Raw genomic sequence first — 17,629 nt, 5'->3', positions numbered from 1 at the left:
ACCTTTCCAACGCTTTGGGGAGGAGATAGACGGGGAGGGGCGGTATGTTTTGCTATGGGGAAGGGTGGGACATGACACCTATGTATTTGTCTCAATGTATGCACCGAATGTGGACTCACCTGTCTTTTTTTCCACACTGTGGGGTAAAATTGTCTCCGTTGGGGCACGGCACATCGTCTGGGGTGGTGATTTTAATCTGGCGCTGGCGCCCCACCTTGACAGAGCGGATGGTGTCAGCTCCTACAAGCCTCGTGCCAGGGAAACTTTGGAGGGTGTGGTGGAGGAGGGCGGACTGTTAGATGCCTGGAGACACCTACATCCCCTAGGACGAGAGGGCACACATTTCACATCTCACACCGGGACATGGGCGCGCTTAGATTACTTTCTGGTCACCCGGGATATTGCCAGGGGACTGTTGGGAGGTGACCACTTGCCAAGAACCTACTCAGACCACAGCCCTGTTAGGATGCAGTTCCAGACCCCTGGGTGGGACAGTCCGAGACCACAGTGGAGGTTAGGCCCCGATGTGCTCCTTGACGATCTCTTCCGCACTGAGCTGGGGGAGGAGATCAGAGACTTCTTCCCTAGAAACAAGGGCTCGGTCGAGTCGGTTGAGCACATATGGGAGGCCTTCAAGGTCACTATCAGGGGGTTCTGCATTTCCAAAAGCCACGGGGTACTGCGAGATATCTTGCACACCATCACCACACTGGAGGGGGAGCTGCGGGACCTAGAGCTACAGATGGCGGCGGATACTGACCCACGCCTACAGGTGACCTTTAGGGAGAAATTGTCCAGATACGAGGAAGAAGCTGCAAGGGAAGCAAAGTACCGGGGCAAACACTGGGCGGCCCGGAGATATTGCGAGGGGGATAGGCCTGGAAAAGTACTAGCTGCACTCACACGTGTACCACGAGAACACAACACTATATTAGAACTTACTGATGCGACTGGTGCCACCATTAGGGACTCAGATGCGATACTCACTGCTTTCACAGCACACTACTCGACATTATACACATCCACAGCGGAAGCGGACGCACCATATGCCGAATATCTAAATGACGTAGCACTTTGCTGGCTTAGCGACGGGGATAGGGAGTTCCTAGCGGCGCCTTTCGAGCTGGACGAGGTTCGTGAGGCCATCATGTCCCTCAAAAACGGTAAGGCTCCGGGGCTTGATGGCATTCCGGCCGAATTTTACAAAGCCTATATCGATATAATGGCACCCGTGCTTAGTGAAGTCTTTACCGAATCCCTCGCTGATGGAAGACTACCCTGCTCTATGCGCGAGGTAGTTATCACCTCCCTCCTGAAGCCAGATAAGAAGCCCACCTCCTGCGACTCCTACCGTCCACTTTCCCTTCTGAACTGCGACGTCAAGATCCTAGCCAAGATTCTAGCTACACGTCTCTCGCTGCTCATGACCAGAATTGTCCTACCCGACCAGTCTGGATTTGTGGCGGGCAGATCCACGTCCCATAATCTCCGCACCCTTTTCTCCCTGCTCCGTACGGTCCACCCTGACGTCCCAGTGGCGGCGGTGTTCCTAGACGCCACCAAGGCGTTCGACTCTGTCGAATGGCCCTACCTCTTCTCGGTCTTGGCCGGTATGGGGTTCCCTAAGATTTTCTTGGCCTGGGTGCGCCTCCTATACACGGACCCTACGGCAAAAGTACTGATAAATGGAAAACTGTCACAGCCCATCAACCTTACAAGAGGCACCCGTCAAGGATGCCCGCTCTCGCCTCTATTATTTGCTATTGCGGTCGAGCCTCTGGCCTGTCGCCTGCGTCAATTACACCGAGCTGGAGCGGTACAATGCCTGCAGCGGCAAATCAATGTCTCCCTCTATGCGGATGACATCACGCTGTACGTTAAATACCCGTCCTTACACCTCAATCCCCTGCTTCGTGAATTCGTCCTTTTCGGAGGGCTGTCTGGTGTTCACATCAATTGGTCCAAATCGCAATTCTTTCCTCTTACCAACGCGGTGCACGACTTCCCCCTTGATTATCCACTGGAGTGGTGCCGAGATGACCTTCGCTATTTAGGGATCCGTATCGCTCGGGACAAGGACGAAACGCTCCGATCTAACTATGGAGTAGCCATGACCAAATTGACTACCTCCGTTGATAGGTGGATTACGTTGCCGCTCTCCATGGCCGGAAGAGCCTCCCTCATAAAAATGGTGATACTGCCCCGCTTCCTGTACCTCTTCCTAAATATCCCCTATTACCCTGGTGCCTTCTTCTTCAAGACACTCCGCACAGAACTGCGCAGACTCTTCTGGGGTGGCAAATCTCCCCGTTTAAAGTGGTCAACGCTGACTCTCCCCTATGACCAGGGAGGGTTCGATGTCCCCGATTTTGAAACATACTATTTGAGTGCACAGGCACATTTTGCCTATCACTGGATGGCTCCCACTCCCTTCATGCCACATATAGCGGTGGAGGACTGGATAGTACACCCGCTCCCGCTGAATGGCCTGCTACACTGTCCCGAGGCTTCCATCGACACTGCAGATACCTCGGTATCCTGTACATTGGATGCATGGCGCCGCATCGCTAGGCGATTATTATGCATACTGCCCTACTCCCCCAGGCTACCGCTTACCTATCACCCGCGGCTTTCCTTGTTGTCGGAGCTGGGGTTCCAGCGGCTCTGTGGCAAGCTTCTTATCACCCGCTGGGGAGATCTGTTCCAAGACGGTCATTTTAAATCAGCTGACTTTTTCTTCGGAACGCACGAACATACACCCCTTGATCTCTTTTATTATGTTCGGCTGCGAGCCGGGATGCGGGACATCCTACCCGGCTACCCTGATGAGCCAGCTACCCTGCCGCCACTACACTTCCTTTTAGGGTCACAGGATGGGACCCATTTGGTCTCTGGGCTCTACCGCCACATCCGAAGTGCTGTCCCATTGCAGGCCTCTGCTGCCCGCCTGCGCTGGTCTGCGGAGCTTGGACTGGAACTTTCAGACGACCACTGGAGACACTGCTGTGCATTAACCTCCCGCATTTCTGCCAGTTGCAGATTAAAAATTATACATTACAAATTTCTTCAGAGAATATACTACACGCCGGTTCGGAAGTATAGATTTGGGTTGGCCGATGACGATCGCTGTGAACGTTGTCGTGCAGAACATGCTGATTTTCTTCACCTGGCGTGGTCCTGCCCCCAAGTTGCCGACTACTGGCGACAGGTCATCGAAGCCGTTGCAGAGATGGTGGACGAGGAAATTCCTGCAGACCCACTGGTGGTCGTCCTCGGATACACCAAGCAGTTGCCCAGAGAATACAGAAAATTCATTGACATGGCATTGCTTCTGGCCAAGCGGCGTGTTGCTTGCCGTTGGAGCAGGGGCAGAGCGCCCAAGTTCAAGGACTGGCTGACTGACTTAACATACTGCCAGGACCAGCATACCACCTTTGCTGAACTGCTGCCTCTTTCGTGTCGACCCAGGGACATTTGGGATCCACTGGTACACTACTTGCTTAAACGCTCAAACGACGATGCGCAGTCGGATGACGTGCCTACCACTCCCCAGCGCCATTGACATTCTTCCCATGCATGTCCTATGATCTCGGGATGGCTTCGCGGCCCTACCTCATTGGACATGGGTCACTGCCCCCGTAGAATCCCCGTAGAGTGAGCTGCCCTGCCTGGGCAGGAATGCCCTTTCTCCCCTCTCCGTGCCTGCACGTCCCCATCGCCACCACGATGCGAGATCGCCTCCTCTGGCGAGCTGTGTCCTTTGTGCCCCATGGCTTCTAATACTGACACCCCACGGCTGCCAACGGCCCTTGAGAATTAGCACTGGACACATAACTACCCACACCGCGCCTCCTGCTGAGTCCACCATAATACACCATTGACACACATTTCCACTACGCAGTTATGCACTACCTCTTAGTTGTAACCTAGTTGGGGAGTTTCTTGGTTCCTGTTATGCAATCTACAAAAAAGTAGTGGGAGTCTTATCTCGCTCACAAAAACCTGTTCGACTGCTGCTCATCCTAGCTTGGCCAACGTCATCGGACACAGAGACTACGCTGTTTCAATCTGTAATGTGCCGTCGGGCCCCCGGGATACCGACAAACAGGCTGTGTATTGCATGTCCTCTCTCGCTGCCGGCCTCCGGGATGTAGGCGATCCAAGCTGTGTATTTTACTATGCCTTTTTTTTCTCAATAAAGCAGATTTGAACCCCAAAAAAAAAAAAAAAAAAAAAGATACTTATTCTGTGTCCTCTGGGGTCAAGCAGGAGGACCCTCCTGTCCAATGATGTGCAGGACAACACCCCAGAGCATGACAATGAAAGCCATGAAACCGCTTGGTGTCCGTGCGCTGTACAAATGCTTTTAACATAACATAACATGACCACTTCCTCTAAAGTGTCGCACAATGATATCCTAGACTATTCCTCCAAAATTCAATATGTCAGAATTTTCAGCAGGGAGAGAAGAGCTGGCTAAACACGCCTCCAGGATGGGTAATCTCCATAGTCTCTCCCCCTTCAATCGGCTCATTCCTTCCATTAGCCTAGCATTGGTTCAAAGAGCCGAGGTGTAAATGAAACTGGTGTCTTGGGCTTGTCTCCTACGTCCATTGAAGAGCATTATTTACTACCCCTCGCTCAGGCATTTCTATGCCAAACAACCTCTCCTCCATGAGAGGCTTCCTAATCCCAGGGGTCATTAAGCAGCTCTTCAAAGCAGCCTGGCTAATCCACTAATCTTGGACCAATCAAGGCAGAGCACAATAGGTCTGCATTTTGACTTACAGACAAGTTAGTACATTTTAGAATAAATTCAACAATACCATATTGTTGGATTTATCATTACCATTCTACTGAGTGCTTTAATCCCAGTTTTATGGTTTTTCTTTCTCCAGTCGCTGGCTAATAAACCCTTCCAATGTGAACCTATAGGCTGGGGATCTGCAATGGAAACATTGACTGGGCAATTTCTTCAATAACAGGACCTATAAAACCGGTTTTATAAGGACTCTGCTTATACCTACAGGACCCGAGCCCACACCCCACCCCTGGAACACCTAGGAAAGACTTTAGGGGTTCTGAATCTAAAAGCACTGACCTTTTGCCGCCACCGCCGAGAGTCAGACGAAGCCTGACACAGCAACAGGGAGCACCAGGGAGCTCCAACGAACATCGTCGCCACCGCCAAGAGTCCTAAGGCACCGGACTCCGTGCCGCCGCTCCGGGAGACCACAAATCCCGGCAGGCCTCGCGGCGGCGCGTGCAGAGTGACGCGCCTCGCGCCCAGAGAGCGCCAACGCTGCCATAAAGACCGGGAACCCCGGCAGAGCGGGGGGAAGCACTGACCTTTTCCCGCCACCGCCGAGAGTCAGACGAAGCCTGACACAGCAACAGGGAGCACCAGGGAGCTCCAACGAACATCGCCGCCACCGCCAAGAGTCCTAAGGCACCGGACTCCGCGCCGCCGCTCCGGGAGACCACAAATCCCGGCAGGCCTCGCGGCGGCGCGTGCTGAGTGACGCGCCTCGCGCCCAGAGAGCGCCAACGCTGCCATAAAGACCGGGAACCCCCGCGTCGCAGGACGCCCGGGGCTAAGCCCGGGCAAAGGGAGGGCCCTCATCGGCACAAGTCGGCCAGGCTAGGCCACCCTATTAACATTCATCCTTGTGCACCAGGAAATCATTTGCGTGAGTGACAATAGCAAGCAGTGGTGTTCCATACGCTGGTTGTCCGCCTTTAGCGCCCAGGCCATCCAGACGGGGGTCGGTAAGCAGGCCATATAGCTTCTATCGAATCGCCCAGGAGCCTGGGTTAAGAAGGGGGCGCACGTGAAACGCCAATTATACTGACAAATGCGGAAAGGAGTCAGCTGGATATCTGCACAAGTATTGAAGTAAGACTTTTTGTTTTAACATTGGGAGCGATAATTTGTTAACTATCTGAGCAGTGGGTATAAGACTTTCATACACCTTGCAAAATTATGCGAAAAAAAAATCCACATACGGCATCCGAAATACCAAAGAACACCATGGAAAACTACCTTGTCCAAGTGGTTAGCAAAATAAACAGCGAACGCAGACAATCGTTAGGTCTGTCCCAATCCCCTATTCTTCCTCCCATGAGCCCACCCAGCTCCTCGCAAATCAATGAGTCCCTGCTACTAGACTCTAACAACGATTCTCATGCACCAGCCTCCCCAGTAACTGTCAACATTGATGTAAGCACAGTGAATGCGGGGGACATTGAACAACACGTGGTAAATGACTCAGATGCACAGCTTGTCATTGAGGCTGAAGGAAATAATGACAAAGAAGATGTGGAGGATGATCCACCGGCTAAGCAGACCTCAAGGGCAGTTAGAGCCAGTCGCAGATTGCAAAGCAAACGTGGGGGGGCACGTTCTGGAAAAAACAAGACCATATCATCACCAAAGGACAAAAACATCTGCCAGATCAAGGAGGTTAACAATTTGAGGGACATTTTGGACGAGGACTTAATGTCAAAAATAGCTGAGCTGTTAGAAATAAAAATACAGACAATTGTTAAGCCACTTATTAGTAAGATTGACAAACTCTCTGCAGAGATAAAGAAACTTGGAAGCACACAAAATGTCTTAGCAGATGCAATAGGTAATGTCTTAAGTAATGTTAACAAAGCCAGTGATCCCCCAGAGAAAGATATTGAATCCAGGGTAACATCAGATGATACTCCTCCAGGAGTAATTCCTGCAGAAGACCCACATACTTCTAGCCAAAATATTAACAACTTGCCACTAGAAGCCCCAACTGTCCGATTAATTGATTCAACACAGGCTACAGTGCCCTCTAGTTTTGAAGAAAACCAAACACAATTTGTAGTTGAAGCAGCACCGTTAGTGCTAGTGTTAGCCAACACACCAACCCTATCACCGGACCAAACTGAGTCAGCCTCATCACTTAAAAGTAAGGCATTATACTGGCTCTCAAATAATATGCGGATAGCACAGGGGGGTGAACAGCGGTTGGCTGATGAAATTAAAACAGCAAGGAGGGTTGGTTGGATAGGAAATAAGCACAAAAAAAAATGGAAGGGCGACTGTGTGATATTAAATTTTTCGACTGCAGCTGCTCTCCCGGATATTTTGCAAAATATCCTTCCACCACAAAAAAGAAGTAGCTCTATAATCCCTCTCACATTAGAATTCTTCTATACTGATTCACAAAAGGCCAACAATCAAAAACCCCGGAAGCCAGTTTGGACAACGCGAGATCATGGTTGGGGAGGGGGTCCATCAGCTCCTGACATGAATTATGCTCCCCAAAATAGGGCAGGCCTATGGCTACCAAATCACCACAATATTTTTCAAAACACTACCACAGGGCAAAATTGGAATCAAATGGGCAGACGAGGGCCTGGTATTATAACCAATAACTGTGGGCCTACAGGAAATGTTAAATACAATGGAGGATGGCCAGGCATGCAGCAGAATGTATTGTATCCTAATACCCCAGCAACCATAGGTAATGCTGACTTTAATGGAGGATGGTTGGGCTCTTACCAGAACCCACCCTTTCCCATTACCCCTGCACCCAGATGGAATGCCCCCACAAATGGTTGGGGCTTTGGGGCCCCATCCTACAACTGGGGAGTTAGCACTTCAAATAGGTTTGAAGCCTTAGCTGGCTTAGCTGACTGTGACTGACTTGAGGGAAGGGCCCTGACAACGCCATGTAGTATTAACCACATATACCCTAGTTCGTATCTCGAAGCCGAATCAAAGCAAATTGCACCTATTAAAATTTTGCAACAGTCATTACATCTTGTTGAAACAACAACACAACAACTGCATTCTGAGACATCTAGGGTAACTCCACCTTGCCAGGTAGCAGAAACAGGAGGGGTTCTAGGAAGTATAAAAAGCATCTGCTGGAACATAGCAGGTCTGAAAAAAAACCTTTCAGACCCATCCTGGCACAATTACATTTCGAATGGGGATCTCATTATGTTCCAGGAGACATGGGGGCTTGAAAACTACTATAAGGTGGACTATAGATCTTTTTTTATACCCGCAGTAAACACAAACGGGGGGAGACCCTCTGGCGGATTAACAGTTTGGGTGAAAATCACAGGAGGCCTATCTTTCAAGCAAATTGATATTAATAACCCCGTCATTTTATTGCTCGAGTTAAAAAATACAAAGGGTCGCTGCACTTACGTGATCAATATTTATAACAGACCACATCGATCATGTAAAGAATCAACTGCTGTAACCCAGCTGAGCAACCTTGTGGCGGGATTTGATCAAAATGCACAAATGATTATAGGCGGTGATTTTAATAGAGGTTTTGAACCCATAATAGGTCTAGAAGACATCCACAAGGATGAGGATATGGCAAACAACATTCCCTTAGTAGATACAAATTACAAAGCACCTTGCTCAGTGAGCGCCTTACAATTATTGAACTGGACATTAGAATCGGGCTTACGTGCATGTAATGGGCGGATGCCCTCAGACTGTCCCAGTAGACCAACGTTTACTAGAGGGGCACACTCCAGCCACTTAGATTATTTATTAGTCTCCCTGAACCTGTGGCCTATGACTATCGACCTATTAGTGGATGATCGCACGGAAAGCGACCATTATCCTCTGATTTTACCTGTCGAAACCCAGATTTTTAAAACCCTTGACAAAAGCGCCAATAGTATAATGTCTTTGCCACAAGATCCTCTAGTGGCAAATAATCGCAGATCCCTGAAATGGCCAATAGTATTAGACAATTCCAAAATCATTAGTCAAATCTATAATGTTTTTGTGAGCCATATGTCTTCTCTCTTAGGTAATAGCACGGTCATCCAAAATCTTAGTTTGATAGAATCCCATGAACATTTAATTAACCAACTTGGCGGGATCCTGACCAGGGCAATAAAAAGATCACACAATGCCCAAAAGAGCAAACAAACCGGGATTACCTGGTATAACCAGGACTGCCGGAAAGCCAAGACAGATTTAATTATAGCGGTCAGGGGGGGTTCAATGGATATTGTGAGAACTAAGAGAGCACAGTATGAAATAATTTTATCAAAGGCCAAGAAAGAGTGGGACGAAAGGGTTTGGTCCGATTTACTGGATGCATGTAAGTGCAAAGATCAGACCACTTTCTGGAGCCTCATTGCTAGAGGCACCAGGGGGGTGACAGAATGTAAAGATAAATTTCTAGAGGAAAAGACATGGGTTGAGCATTTCACTATGTTCTATTCCTGCACAAGTTCAGGTGAGAGTGGAGGTTGGGATAGTTTGCAGGCCCCCTTGGTAGCGTATGATGCACCCCTTGTTTTTTCTCTAACAGAAACTATCTCCGCAATTAAGGCAGTTAAGTCAGGGAAAGCACCAGGCCCTGACAGAATACCAGGTGATCTTTGGAAACACGAAAATTACATCTGGGCTCCTTACATCAATTTATTATCTAATGAAATTGCTCAAGGAGCTGCTATTCCGGAAACCTGGAAGGGGGCAGAGATTGTGGCTCTGTTCAAGAAGGGCGATAGGTCGGTAATGCGAGGGATTTGACCTATCAGCCTTATTGACGTGCTACAAAAAATCTTTGCACAACAGGTTCTTGGTCGGCTCACCTCCTGGATTGAAGAGCACTCTATTTTTACAAAATATCAGGCAGGTTTTAGATGTAAGATAAGCACTGTTGACCAGGTTTTTAGATTTCTATGTTTAGTCTGGAAATATACCATTATAAGGAGTTCCCATATATACGTGGCTTTTGTTGATTTGAAGGCAGCTTTTGATATGGTTCCTAGGGCAGCCCTATGGAAGACATTAAACAAAATGGGTGTCCCTGGAAATATCCTTCAAATTTTAATTAGACTCCATGAGAACAATTATGCACGTGTGAGATGGGGACCGAATGGAGAAGTCACTGAGAAAATAAAAATAGCAAAAGGGGTAAGGCAAGGGTGCGTAAAGGCACCTACCTTATTTTCTTTATATGTCAATGACATCCCTGATACTCTTTTGGGCTGCGAGCATGACTCTCCCAAATTGAGTGGGCAAGCCGTTCCGGCACTATTATTCGCAGACGACACAATTTTAATTTCTCAGACACCCAGGGGGCTCCAAAACCTTTTAAACACATTCAGTTTGTATTGTCATAAGGAATTAGAAATTAACTCCTCAAAAACAAAAATTATGACAATCAACCCCCATAAAGGCTTTAATAAGGTTTTTAAAATAAACAATGAACCTATTGAAGAAGTCCCTAATTTTAAATACCTGGGCATTATCTTAGATAGTGATGTTACATGGAAAACGCAATTGGAGAATTCAAAATTAAGGCTAACCCAAAATCAGGTACCAATCTTAAGGAAGCACAAGAATAGCCATTACAAAGCGGTCTCACCAGCTATCGAATTATTCAAATATAAAGTGCAATCTTCTTCACTTTATGGTGCGGACCTTTGGGCCTATGCTTTAAAGGATACCTTCCGAGTGAGGGAAAATTCCTTCATCAGGCAACTTCTAGGGATACCCGGGTCAACTCCAATGACACCCACATTATGGGACCTTAATTTTAGGCGTACTGATGATTATGCTTCTCTTCGCCCGCTACTCTATTGGGTCCGTCTATGGTCCACTGAAGAGCTGGCTGTCTATAGAGAAGCATTGCAAGAGATATTGGCAATAAAGAATATTACGCCCTTGCCATGGCTAGAATACGTCAAAAAATGGTTCGAAAAACTAGGGTTAAGCGATTTCTGGTTTGACCCCGATTCCCTTACAAGTAGTTCAAAACACATCTTGAAGCAAAGGTACTGGGACTATATTAGAGACTCAGTGCTTGCAAATCCCAGAACAGGGACTCTAACTTCGAAATTTTTTGAAATTAAAATGAACATGCAACTAGAACCCTTCATGGACGAAATTCACCCCCCATTGGCTAAAAGCCTATATTTAAAGTTCCGCTATGGCATTTTGCTATTAAAAGATAGAACAACTAGCTGGAACTGTAATAAGGGGCTGACTGGGGTCGCTGGCTCTAACATATGTGAGTTATGTGAAATGGGGGTGAAAGAAGAGGAGTCTCATGTTTTATTTATATGCCCAGCATACCTTAAAGCAAGGAAAAAATAGCTCAAGCCAATTTGTAATAGGTTAGGCCTTAGACAAATTAAGGTTGGACTTAGAATATTCAAAGGAGATACTGCACAAACGATTGTGTTTAGCCTAAGTCGTTTTCTCCTATGTGCTGCCTTGATTAGGAGAAAGAAAAATCAGAAAACTTAAATGTAATGGGCTATTCTACCATGTTATTGACTGTATGTCAGTACAGTGCTGCCTGTCTTATTGTTATGGTGTATATCACTTTTTAAACAAAACAGATATTTAATTTATTATTTTACTATTGTGTATATTTACTTAGTGTTCTTTATAGAAAGGGGACCGACCAGGAACTAGTTAATCCCGGTGTAGATGACTTTTGCGTACTTTGCACAAATAAGAGGTGATGATATATTTTTACCCACTGCTGCTATTTACTATGTATTATAATGATGTGTCATGATTTTAATGTATTGTATCTTACAAGGTTTTTTAAACCGAATAAAGATTGAAATGAAATGAATCTAAAAGTATTGACAATCCACATTTCACAGTGCTCCTAGCACAAAAGTCTATTTTAGAAAGCACTTTACTACAATGTGGGGCGTGAAACCTGCAAATTCAATAACCACGGCATATAAAAACCTTTTTATAAGGATTCTCCTTATAAGTACCTGACCCCCAACCCTACTCCCGGGACACCTAGGGGAGACCCTGGGGTTACCTACCATGCCCCAAACATTGTAGTTTATAAATGTAAGTGCTCCAAACACCAAAGTCGAGTTAGGTCACAATTTTCATTTTAAAAGCAGCCCTGCAACACAGGGCTGCTTTTAAACTGACATCAGGCTCCAGCAAACATATGCAAGTGCAGAAAAGGCTTCTGGCCTCTGCCTTGCCCTATTCTATACTAGGGACTTAAAAGGTAGTTTCAAACACCCTCCTCCATTATGTACTAGGGCCTCATAGGGGAGGAAGGTCACCCCAATCACAGGGGTACCCTAACCCATAGTGTACCCTGGAGTATGTATGTGTTTTCACTGTATTCTAAGTGTCTCTTTCAGCATAGCACTGGCCCTGGTTAGTCAGAGCCCAGGGTCAGTCAGAGTCAGCTACCACCAGTACCAGTCAGCAAAACGTTGAGGGTGCCCGGGCACAGGATGACTTTGCAACATATTTTACAATGCAATTAAAAAAAAAATGTCAACCAGTAAACTGTGTTAAGTCAGTTAAGTGAACAGTGTATAGTACAGTGGTGGGTTGCGTTTAGTTCTAGAGGGGATAACTGCACAAAACTGGACTCCCAGTCCACAAAAAAGTTACCTAGTTCCTGAAGATGATGAATCATTCCTAAAAAAAATTGCAAGCGATAATGCCATGTCCAGAGTACGAAGTACGAATAGTTAAAGGGGATTTAATTACATGGCCCTATAATCTAGCTTAGCCTTTAAAGCACATCGATCAGCAGGGTTCCAGAGGAAAGGGCTATGCCGACAGGTGTAGAAGACATGATTATCAGGAAAGATGAAGATCAAAGAAAACCATAAATGTCATATCGACAGCTCAGACTAAAATAAATGGGTAGCAACGTAGGAACTAAAGTTCGGTTTATTGATCACATTTTACGTTGGGCCATTGAAGCATCAAGGCAAGCACACATTTAAATGCAAGTGTACGCCCTAGTTATTTGATGCTCTTGGGATACCAGAAAAAAGGTATATTCCAGGGTTGGTATGGAAGAGAACTTCGGTATATGAAACAGATGATATTTCAGATGAAAACATAACACATACCAGGGAAAAAGACATTCTTCTGATGCAGCATTCATGATGAAAATATACAAGCACCCTGATACAGAACTCGAGTCCAACTCAGTTCCTTCGCCATTCAGCCTGTACTGCTAATGTCTCGACTCCCCAAACCCTGTCGAGGCCTCACTGGTAATCTTAATTAAGGTAGAAGTTAGGAGGCCTTCCAATCGCCGTATGGAGCCACTTTCTATCGAAGCACTCCTGACAGAGTGAGTATTAGATATGCAAGTTTATTGCAATGGAAAATGTATCACTATACTTAAGACACAAAAATAATTTGACAGTGGAAACTTAAAATAGAACAAGAGGCCCGCAAAGAAAAATGAAGAAGATCCAGACTATGTGAAACAACATTCCTGTAAAAATTGCGTAAGCATAACTGGGATGGTCTGACAAATACCAGTGACATATATGGCATGCAACAGTGAACTTGCTTCCTCGTCATGAACAATGATCATCCATGGATAAGGGCCCTACCCATAGCAAATACTATACTCTAAGAAGAAGTCAAGCTTACCCCACCGCTGTCTCCTGCCCTCACCTCTCCATTTTCCAAAGGGTTGAATTCCTGTGTGGTCTCCAAGTAAACAGTAGCAAATTAGGGAATTTAAATACGTGCCTTACAACATTTCACTGCACATACAAAGTGATGATTGCCCAAAGTTGAAAGAAGTCACGACTTACAGTAATAAGTCCACTCCAGTCCTCCGCACCACTTTGAAAAAACTGTGGTGTAAGGCAGGGGTACTGATAAGAGTTTACTCATGGGAGAAGCTGAAGTGATCACAATGAGACAGACAGTATTTAGGGATAGATGAAGCAAACAACAGCTGTGCATAGACTCAAAGGAAGTACGCATGGGTAAAGTCAAGTCCAAGTTAAAGTCGCACTGTGCAAAGCAGGTGATTTAAACAAGGGTGGTTGGTCTGGTCAAATGGGCCAGAAAATAACCTTATAGAGTGCCCATTGCAAAGTCTTGCTGGGTTAAAGACACAAAAAACAAAAACAAAATCCAACATTTTGGATTGCGAAGCATTTGTTATGCAGACTCCACACACTGCTCAAGCTTGTCCCAGCATCCAGCATAAATGGACTTCATAGACTGACAAGCGATAGCAAGAATGACACCGCAACTTCTGTTTTATCTAAAATTCATTGAAAAGCCACCTCTCAAACTTAATGCATGGAGGAGTATAATGCGTAGTTGCAGTGCCCTGCTGCTGTGACAGATTATCCTTTCCAGAGTGGCAATCTGGTCAGGGGACAGACAATCATGCCCAGAAGGTACGGGTACTACACACTTCTGATCCTATCTTGAACCCATAGGATGACTTGGGCCTGGTCGCACCTGATCTTCAGAACTATGAGCAGAGAAGGCAATGGTTGGAAGCTGTGCAGGAATCCAGTGATGAACACCAGGCAGAATGCATCTTCTAGCTGAAGTTTTTGCAGGAACTCCACACAAATGTTTTGAAACTTCACATTTATGGTTTGCAAAAATATTTAGCCTTGGTTCCCCTCCCCCAACCCCTCTGTGGGAAGATGCACTGTGCCACCTTGGAATGCATACGCAATTCGTGATCCACCAGGCGCAAGTGTAGAGCTCATCCACCCTGGCATTCAAGAATTCCACCAGGAGTTCTCAATCAGGGATAAGCCCCGGTGCTCCAGCCAACTTCAGGAGGTGCAGATTATCTTGGCACCAACCGAGAACCCCACTCCACCCTGCTTCTTGCAGTATCATATGGCGGAGATGTTGTCCTGGAGAACCTGAACCAGCCTCTGCCCTTGATGGGCAGAATCAAAGTCTTCAGCTACAGATATATGGCCCGCAACTTCAACAAATTGCTATGTAGTAGTGTTTCTGCTGGATAACAGAAAACCCCTGTCATGTACCTTACCCCTAGCCAAAGGGGAGCATAGCAAACTGAAAATACCTCTTGCCTATAGTGAACTGAAGGGCATGTCTGTATAAGTGCAGGGACTGGTATATGAAAATGTTTGTCCTACGGGTCTAAGGCCACCATCTAGTTGTTCAGATTCAGTGCACAGACTCAGGGGCCAGCGGGAACATTAGGAATTTGTCTTTCCATAGTAAGGCAATCTCCTTCTTTGGCACAAGGAAACGCAGCCTTCTTTCAGAGTTCAGAACACTCATGGGCTCCCCAGGAAAGGAAAGTTTGTACCCCCTGCATTAAAATATTAAAATAGACCGTTACTCCTTTGAGAGTTGATCAGGTGTGGAAGGTAGGTGCCGTGGGGCAAACACAAAATGGTAGGGTATAACCATGCTGAAAAAAGATTGCCACCATGGCAGAAAGTACTGAATTCTGCCTCCCAATGGGTGGTTGCGAGTCTGGAGGCAAGCTACAGTAGCTTGGAGGCTGTTTTCGCAGAGAAGGGCGTAGGGGGGGGGGGGGGTAATTCTTCAGATAATCTGTGTGCTGCCAGCCAGATCCATGCCCTCGGCCATGAAAGTCTGGTGTAACTGCATAAGTGGGTGGGAAGATGGCCATTGCCTGTACACCACCAACCAGGTTTAGCCTTGGAATTTCCTTAACTAGTGAGGAAACTGTTTGGTAAGGGCGAAAGCTTACAATTAACCAATCAGCTTTTAGACATGAGCCATCGAATGAAATATCTATAAGGGAGGCCTTTAAATCTCTTAAGAAACCTATGGATCACTTCCACATATGGTAATGAAGCACCATACTGGTGCCAGCTGCCCATCCTACACAATCCGTAGTATCAAGGCCAGATGCAAATCATTTATTTGGCTGAATCTTGAATGGTTTGAGCCAAGAAAGCCTCAAATTCTTCCAGGGCTGCCGGCAAGCTCTCACTGACCATCGCTCACATAGGCGGCCTCCGGAGTGGGTCCACACCCTCTACTTGGAGTGGGACCTAAGTAAGGTCCATGACTTTTTCCTGTGTCCAGTGATCTGCACCTTTGCGGTCTGAAATCACCTTTGGGTGCATGAGCATGCACTCACTGCATGACTTGGAGTCATGCCCCGAATCCAAGCACCAAAGACACCTCACGTGGGTCAATGAGCAACCAATGTTTTCAGCACTCAAGGCATCGTTTGAAGTCTAACATTTTAGGGGGTGGGGGGCATTTTTGCCATGCACATAATTTCGTTTAGGGGTTTATTAAGTACAGACAGGAGTAGGATCTGTATTAAAAGGCAAGGATAGAAAGTAACTTACGTCAGCACCGGGGGGAGGGGGGGGGGGGGGGGGGCTCTATCTTGCGGCTCAGATCAGTTACATTTGGAGTGAAACTAACAGCGGTGCACAGGATCACTTGCCATGCTACGAAAACCTTCCAGAGGCAGTCTGGCGCCTGGGGAATAAACTAAAGGGCCGGAATCTGAGGTTAGAAGTATAACACCACCTAGTACACACCTACCAACAAACAGACACTTGTGCTCTCCAATTAATTGCCTAATATGTACCCATGCAGAATGACCAATGTGTTTTATTTATCAAGGTCATAAATTAAAAGAGCAAGCTCAGTAAAAAACAGATTTTTTACTGCAAATGTGAGAATCCAATTACTTGAGTCCCAGGCAAATAAGCAGTCCCTTCTGGCACTGAACTCTCTCAAGGTTCTGAGCAATCGAAGGCTTACTTTTCAAGGTGATATATGTATGGTTACTCACTCATAATATAGTATGAAACTAAAATAAACCTTAGTAACATTGTCTAGTCATTACTTTGAAGAAAAAAAACAATACTTATGCACAAGAAAAAGTTACTACATTTCAAAGAATGAACAAAGCAAGCCAGAAAAATGTAGCTCCTTCTTGGCTATCAATACAATCCCAACATGCCTTTAACCGCTAAGTGCACCCGAAAAACATTGTTGTGGGGCCAATGGACAAGTCATCCAATCTAAAGTGTTAACAAACCTCAAGTGCGAGCTTGAGAACATCACAGCCTGCATTCGATGCGAAAGGATCAGGGAAACAGCAGTACCCAAATCTGTCTCAAAGGTACATCAAATGTCACATGTTAGAGATGTTACACTTTAAGAGGCAGCAATCTCTTTCACAGCAGCAATTCTGGTTGCAGAAGTTGGGTTTCTGTACAAACCAAGAAATGTTCCACCCAAACCTGGATAGCAAAAATTGTGTCTTCTGGAGTGAAAAGACCATATCTGGTGACAGGACACTTTCTACTGAATCCCAACAGGTTAGTCCATTGTGGTTAATAGCCAGCCTTCCCTCTGCGGAGTACAGGTAACAAGGACTGTCCCTTTACTAAAATCACACCATAGGTACAGTTAACTGCTCAGAGAGAGTACCCTCTATGCTGGAATCAACAAAAAACTCATCAGAAGGGTGCTGGCCATTCAGAACTCAGCGGCTAGAAGCACCCTTAACCTTGCACGCCACACCTGTATCACACTGCACCTGAAGGAGCTCCACTGGCTCCCAGTTCACAAACGGGCACAATTAAAATTCCTCACCCACACTTTCAAGGCACCTTATAACACTGGCCCAGCATACCTCAACAATGGAATGCGCTTTCACAAACAGTATAGACGCATCAGCTTGTCCAGACTATTTGCACACATTCCTTGCATACGGAAAACCAGATCTGGTGGTCTAGGCATCCTCTATATTGCTCATAAAGTGTGCACTGACCTGCCGCTACACATAAGAGCATTCTCTTCACTTCTTGAATTCCGCAAGAAGCTGAAGACTTGGCTTTTCCAGCAGTC

The 17,629-nt window shown here is 46.4% G+C and overlaps 1 protein-coding gene across 1 annotated transcript in view; it reads right to left on the bottom strand.

Annotated features, from left to right (window-relative positions):
* The window catches only part of ZDHHC9 (zDHHC palmitoyltransferase 9), a 245,746-nt gene that overhangs the window by 70,778 nt on the left and 157,339 nt on the right, over positions 1 to 17,629 (bottom strand). The gene's annotated exons all lie outside the window — the stretch shown is intronic.

Source organism: Lissotriton vulgaris, chromosome 4_1 (genome assembly GCF_964263255.1).
Source record: "Lissotriton vulgaris chromosome 4_1, aLisVul1.2, whole genome shotgun sequence".
Lineage (NCBI taxonomy): Eukaryota > Metazoa > Chordata > Amphibia > Caudata > Salamandridae > Lissotriton > Lissotriton vulgaris.
The sequence above is the reverse complement of the archived record's forward strand: the minus strand, read 5'-3'. Positions and strand labels throughout refer to the sequence as shown.